Source organism: Sander lucioperca, chromosome 17, assembly GCF_008315115.2.
Source record: "Sander lucioperca isolate FBNREF2018 chromosome 17, SLUC_FBN_1.2, whole genome shotgun sequence".
NCBI lineage: Eukaryota > Metazoa > Chordata > Actinopteri > Perciformes > Percidae > Sander > Sander lucioperca.
In genome coordinates this window covers 550,726-557,961 of record NC_050189.1, presented here as the reverse complement: position 1 = coordinate 557,961, position 7,236 = coordinate 550,726, and the positions used below count along the sequence as shown (strand labels likewise).

The following is a 7,236-nucleotide window of genomic DNA, read 5'->3' as shown; positions in this document are numbered from 1 at the left end:
TAATTAATTACAGACTCTGTGATTAATTAATCGGAATTAATCGCATACATAATTAACGGTGCCTGAACCAATACTTTTTAAGAAAGTAAAAAAAGAAAAGAAAACAAAGGGTACTAAACAACAGTTGGTGACATTAAAGAACGGCTTGTTTATTGTTAAGGCCATATGGTCAAAATTACATGATTTAATAATAATGTATAACAATAACAATAACTTATTTCACTAGTAAATTACTGTTGAACAACAAAAACAACCACCAGATGGGAAAAGGACATTTACAATAACTACAAATGCACCACGAGGCTGTAGTTTACCAGTTTCATTGAACACAGTCAAACTTTAAACCGTTCAGCGTTAGCTGTCAGCATTTTAACCGTGTTTAGTCCAGCTACTAGCTAGTGGTAGGCTAACGTTAGCTGCTGTTGAGTATAGTGTTAACTAGCTAGCGTTAGGCTAACGTTAGCTGCTGTTGAGTATAGTGTTAACTAGGTAGCGGTATGCTAACGTTAGCTGCTGTCGAGTGTAGTGTTAACTAGCTAGCGGTAGGCTAACGTTAGCTGCTGTTGAGTATAGTGTTAACTAGCTAGCGGTATGCTAACGTTAGCTGCTGTCGAGTGTAGTGTTAACTAGGTAGCGGTAGGCTAACATTAGCTGCTGTTGATGGTAGTGTTAACTATCTAGCGGTAGGCTAACGTTAGCTGCTGTCGAGTGTAGTGTTAACTAGCTAGCGGTAGGCTAAGGTTAGCTGCTGTCGAGTGCAGTGTTATCTAGCTAGCGGTAGGCTAACGTTAGCTGCTGTTGAGTGTAGTGTTATCTAGCTAGCGGTAGGCTAACGTTAGCTGCTGTCGAGTGTAGTGTTAACTAGCTAGTGGTAGGCTAAGGTTAGCTGCTGTCGAGTGTAGTGTTAACTAGCTAGCGGTAGGCTAACGTTAGCTGCTGTTGAGTATAGTGTTAACTAGCTAGTGGTAGGGTAACGTTAGCTGCTGTTGAGTATAGTGTTAACTAGCTAGTGGTAGGCTAACGTTAGCTGCTGTCGAGTATAGTGTTAACTAGCTAGCGGTAGGCTAACATTAGCTGCTGTTGAGTATAGTGTTAACTAGCTAGCGGTAGGGTAACGTTAGCTGCTGTTGAGTATAGTGTTAACTAGCTAGCTGTAGGCTAACGTTAGCTGCTGTTGAGTATAGTGTTAACTAGCTAGTGGTAGGCTAACGTTAGCTGCTGTTGAGTATAGTGTTAACTAGCTAGCGGTAGGCTAACGTTAGCTGCTGTTGAGTATAGTGTTAACTAGCTAGTGGTAGGCTAACGTTAGCTGCTGTTGAGTATAGTGTTAACTAGCTAGCGGTAGGCTAACGTTAGCTGCTGTTGAGTATAGTGTTAACTAGCTAGCGGTAGGCTAACGTTAGCTGCTGTTGAGTATAGTGTTAACTAGCTAGTGGTAGGCTAACGTTAGCTGCTGTTGAGTATAGTGTTAACTAGCTAGCGGTAGGCTAACGTTAGCTGCTGTTGAGTATAGTGTTAACTAGCTAGCGGTAGGCTAACGTTAGCTGCTGTTGAGTATAGTGTTAACTAGCGTCCCGTGCAGCGGTGTTTGTGTTTCCTGTATCGTCTTCAGAGCATCAGAGAGAAGAGCAGACATATCAGTGGCTCCAGATTTCAGTAGCCAGGGTTGGCAGGAAGAAGATTTTTACAGTAAATGTTCCAGTTAATGATCCAGGCAGCACATTCTCGTCTCCCTCCTTCATTTTACAGTCCAATGGAGGCTAGAACGGCTCCGGGTCAAACCTCAATATGGAATGGATTCATCTGCATTATTTTTTTTAACGCGTTATTTTTTCTCAGATTAATTAATCGAAATTAACGCGTTATTTTGACAGCTCTAATATATGTATATATGATATTTTTAACAGATTGCTACTGGAGAACATGGTACAGCATGTCTCAGAGCATCATTATATATATATATATATATATATATATATATATATATATATATATATATATATATATATATATATCTCTTTTGATAGAGGAACAGCTACCCTTAACATCCCACATCACTAAAGGACAGTTCCTGCGCAAATTGACCCTAGGGGTTAATACCACATTGATACTGAGTCGACCGTTCTCTGGGACATGTTGTCATGCTAATCTAATGAGTCTCTAGCTTGAAACAAGCTAGCGCTAACAGCTGATTAGCTTCTAAAGCTAGTCTTCAGGGCACAGGGAAATAAATCTCTATTTCTACAGCACTAACAAGGCTCTAAATATCACCACACTTCAACAGTAGCATAATGAGGTCCCTACATGTTAACCCAAACATTGAGAACTTTGTAAGTGTACAGATAGTTTATTAAAAAGATAGATTAGAAAGACAGTAGCATTCACGTATACAAGCAGGCATGTCATGCTGGAATTGCCCTTCAACGTCACGCACCACCCAGAACTGATGCTGAGAGATGGGTTTAAAGCTCAAAGTATTTCAACTTTGACCTCAGGAACGTTGATCTTTCATCTAAAGCCAGGAGCTTGGCCTGGCTCTGGTCTCTGGTATCTGACCTCTGGTCTCTGGTCTCTGGTCTGTAGTCTCTGGTCTCTGGTCTCTGGTCTCTGGTCTCTGCTCCCAGTTTGACCTCTGGTCTCTGGTCTCTGGTTTCTGGTCTCTGGTCTCTGCTCCCTACCTCCCAGTTTGACCTCTGGTCTCTGGTCTCTGGTCTCTGGTGTCTGGTCTCTGGTCTCTGGTGTCTGGTGTCTGGTCTCTGGTCTCTGGTCTCTGGTCTCTGGTCCCTACCTCCCAGTTTGACCTCTGGTCTCTGGTCTCTGGTCTCTGGTGTCTGGTCTCTGGTCTCTGGTGTCTGGTGTCTGGTCTCTGGTCTCTGGTCTCTGGTCCCTACCTCCCAGTTTGACCTCTGGTCTCTGGTCTCTGGTCTCTGGTCTCTGGTGTCTGGTGTCTGGTCTCTGGTGTCTGGTCTCTGGTCTCTGGTCTCTGGTCTCTGGTCCCTACCTCCCAGTTTGACCTCTGGTCTCTGGTCTCTGGTCTCTGGTCTCTGGTCTCTGGTCTCTAGTCTCTGGTCTCTGGTCTCTGGTCTCTGGTCCCTACCTCCCAGTTTGACCTCTGGTGTCTGGTCTCTGGTCTGGTCTCTGGTCTCTGGTCTCTGGTCTCTGGTCTCTGGTGTCTGGTCTCTGGTGTCTGGTCTCTGGTCTCTGGTCTCTGGTCCCTACCTCCCAGTTTGACCTCTGGTCTCTGGTCTCTGGTCTCTGGTGTCTGGTCTCTGGTGTCTGGTCTCTGGTCTCTGGTCTCTGGTCTCTGGTCCCTACCTCCCAGTTTGACCTCTGGTCTCTGGTCTCTGGTCTCTGGTCCCTACCTCCCAGTTTGACCTCTGGTCTCTGGTCTCTGGTCTCTGGTCTCTGGTCTCTGGTATCTGGTCTCTGGTCTCTGGTCTCTGGTATCTGACCTCTGGTCTCTGGTCTCTGGTCTCTGGTCTCTAGTCTCTGGTCTCTGGTCTCTGGTCTCTGCTCCCAGTTTGACCTCTGGTCTCTGGTCTCTGGTGTCTGGTCTCTGGTCTCTGGTCCCTACCTCCCAGTTTGACCTCTGGTCTCTGGTCTCTGGTCTCTAGTCTCTGGTCTCTGGTCTCTGGTCCCTACCTCCCAGTTTGACCTCTGGTGTCTGGTCTCTGGTCTCTGGTCTGGTCTCTGGTCTCTGGTCTCTGGTGTCTGGTCTCTGGTGTCTGGTCTCTGGTCTCTGGTCTCTGGTCCCTACCTCCCAGTTTGACCTCTGGTCTCTGGTCTCTGGTCTCTGGTGTCTGGTCTCTGGTGTCTGGTCTCTGGTCTCTGGTCCCTACCTCCCAGTTTGACCTCTGGTCTCTGGTCTCTGGTCTCTGGTCCCTACCTCCCAGTTTGACCTCTGGTCTCTGGTCTCTGGTCTCTGGTCTCTGGTATCTGGTCTCTGGTCTCTGGTCTCTGGTCTCTGGTATCTGACCTCTGGTCTCTGGTCTCTGGTCTCTAGTCTCTGGTCTCTGGTCTCTGGTCTCTGCTCCCAGTTTGACCTCTGGTCTCTGGTCTCTGGTCTCTGCTGTCTGGTCTCTGGTGTCTGGTCTCTGGTCCCTACCTCCCAGTTTGACCTCTGGTGTCTGGTCTCTGGTCTCTGGTCTGGTCTCTGGTCTCTGGTCTCTGGTGTCTGGTCTCTGGTCTCTGGTGTCTGGTCTCTGGTCTCTGGTCTCTGGTCTCTGGTCCCTACCTCCCAGTTTGACCTCTGGTGTCTGGTCTCTGGTCTCTGGTCTGGTCTCTGGTCTCTGGTCTCTGGTGTCTGGTCTCTGGTCTCTGGTCTCTGGTCTCTGGTGTCTGGTCTCTGGTCTCTGGTGTCTGGTCTCTGGTCTCTAGTCTCTGGTCTCTGGTCTCTGGTCTCTGCTCCCAGTTTGACCTCTGGTCTCTGGTCTCTGGTGTCTGGTCTCTGGTGTCTGGTCTCTGGTCTCTGGTCCCTACCTCCCAGTTTGACCTCTGGTCTCTGGTCTCTGGTCTCTAGTCTCTGGTCTCTGGTCTCTGGTCCCTACCTCCCAGTTTGACCTCTGGTGTCTGGTCTCTGGTCTCTGGTCTGGTCTCTGGTCTCTGGTCTCTGGTGTCTGGTCTCTGGTGTCTGGTCTCTGGTCTCTGGTCTCTGGTCCCTACCTCCCAGTTTGACCTCTGGTCTCTGGTCTCTGGTCTCTGGTGTCTGGTCTCTGGTGTCTGGTCTCTGGTCTCTGGTCCCTACCTCCCAGTTTGACCTCTGGTCTCTGGTCTCTGGTCTCTGGTCTCTGGTGTCTGGTCTCTGGTCTCTGGTGTCTGGTCTCTGGTCTCTGGTCTCTGGTCCCTACCTCCCAGTTTGACCTCTGGTCTCTGGTCTCTGGTGTCTGGTCTCTGGTGTCTGGTCTCTGGTCTCTGGTCCCTACCTCCCAGTTTGACCTCTGGTCTCTGGTCTCTAGTCTCTGGTCTCTGGTCTCTGGTCTCTGGTCCCTACCTCCCAGTTTGACCTCTGGTGTCTGGTCTCTGGTGTCTGGTCTCTGGTCTCTGGTCTCTGGTCTGGTCTCTGGTCCCTACCTCCCAGTTTGACCCCTGATCATGTGGATCAGGTCTCACAGCAGCAGTTCACCTTCTCACTATGGTTCTGGTTATATTAATCCATAGTTAACATGCTGAACCGTCTGTTACACCACTACTGATTATTTAACATCACACACAATGTCTTGATCAATAGAAAATGTTTTTAAAAATAGAAAACCTTCTCTTATTTTATATTATTATATAATATTATAGTATGATTGTAATAATAAGCTACAACAGTAATCTCAGTTCCCTCATGTCCCTCTCTAGATGATCTAAAGGTCTGATTCTCTCTTCTTCTTGGTGACCAGTGAAGACGTCTCTCAACATTAAGCTGGTTACACTTCTTCTTCTAGTCTTTACTGGTCACCTCAATATATTCATATATTACTCTTTTACTATTATGATGGAATATGTTTCCATGTTTCTCTAAAGATTTAATATTTGATGTATTTTGTTGTATATGCTCCTTTATTTCCTCTGAGCAATGCATTGTGGGAAAATAATTTCCAACATAAACAGATTAAACCAACAAGTGTTTAACAAAAGAAATGGAAATTAATCAGATTAATATATAAATAATACATATAATATTATTTAATGATGTGTTAGTTTCTCTGCTGCCTTTATAAATGAATAAAGAGATGAAATGATGAGGATGATGTGTTAGTGTGTTATAATACAGCAGCTGTAGAGAGAAACATAACAACTTGATCTGAGAGTCTGGGTGTGTTTGGGGAACTGGTTCCTCGTTCTCTGGTCACCACCAAAACCAGTCAGACCACACGATGCCTTCAGGTGTCTCTGTAAAACCAGGAGTTTACCACCTCCTCCTCTGACCCTGAGGATCAGCTGTAACACTCTGGTATTATGAAGACACTGAGATTTCCTGCAGCACCTGAACACAGCAGCGTCTGGAAAGTCCCGACTCTTTACTTTGACTTCCAGGACAGCAGCCAATCAGAAGCAGAGCTGCTGATGAGTCATCAGTTACCAGGAGCAGCAGAGAGAGAGAGGAGGTCAGTTAGTTATGAAGTTGATTTCTATATCTGTGATCACAGACAGACCACTTCAGTAAATACATTCATACTAATGACGGTTCTACAGTCTGGGAGCTGCAGGTTTAGACTCCAGCTGGAGTCATGAGGTGACCTTTGACCCCTCAGACCTCCATCATCAGTCTGATTCACCTTCCTCATGGTTTATTATTCAAATATCCCAGCATGCATTTCACATCAGCCTGCAGTGATGGAGGACTCAAGACAGCAGCAGGACAATTAAAATATAAAACATTAAAGAGCCGTTAACAAACAATAACATCTGAAAAAGAGAATATAAAAACTGATAACAGAGAATAATACTGGTATGAAATAGAAAAAGAATAAAGTGAGAGTGTGTAGTGTAAGAAATGATTTAAAGAACGGCAGCAGCAAACAGAGAAGTTGCATCAAGTCCGTCCTCTGCAGTTTTGGGGACAGAGCAGCTCCCAGGCTCTGGACCTCCCTCCCCCAAGAGATCAGCACCTCTGAGTCCCTCTCCATCTTCCAGTCCCCCCTCCAGACCCAGCTCTTCACCTCTGCCTATCCCTAGACCCCCCCCCCCCTCTTCATCTGGGCCTGAACTTTGTTTTTTGTTTTGCATTATTTTTATTATCTACCTGCCCTGTAAAGAGACTTTGAGTTTGTGAAAAGCACTTTATAAATTCAATTTATTATTATTATTATTAGAAAAGTCTCCAGACTTGATTTAAAAGAAGTGAGACCTGCAGTTAGATCCAGATCCAGTATGTGGAGCAGAGACACTGAACCTCTCTGGTGAGTTGTGACTTTGGGGACAGGAAGCAGAATCTGACCCAGACCAGCTGAGAGGTCTGGATGGGTCATAATCAGTGTTACAGTAACAAAACTACTTTTTTAAGTTAACGCGCTACGTAACGAAACGTAGTTCCTTTTTCACTTCGGCTCAACGTTACTTTTCCCAGGGACAGATCTGACAGCGACACCGCCTTCTCACAAGCTCCACACGGCCGTGACAGAGGCTGTAGCAGAGTGACCATGGCCAGCAGGAAGCAGCCAACGCTAACTTTTGAGAGCGTTTTAAGCTTCGTGGCTTCTTGCTGGACGGCGCTCTGAGCAGAGAGCTACGTGACACATGCCACAACAT

The 7,236-nt window shown here is 46.4% G+C and overlaps 1 long non-coding RNA gene across 1 annotated transcript in view; it reads right to left on the bottom strand.

Annotated features, from left to right (window-relative positions):
- The window catches only part of LOC116061909, a 21,181-nt gene extending 18,947 nt beyond the window's left edge, over positions 1-2,234 (bottom strand). The window contains exon 1 of the long non-coding RNA XR_004107843.2: positions 2,222-2,234. This is a non-coding gene — a long non-coding RNA (uncharacterized LOC116061909). The remainder of the gene's footprint in view (positions 1-2,221) is intronic.
- Between the last annotated feature and the right edge of the window lie 5,002 nt (positions 2,235-7,236).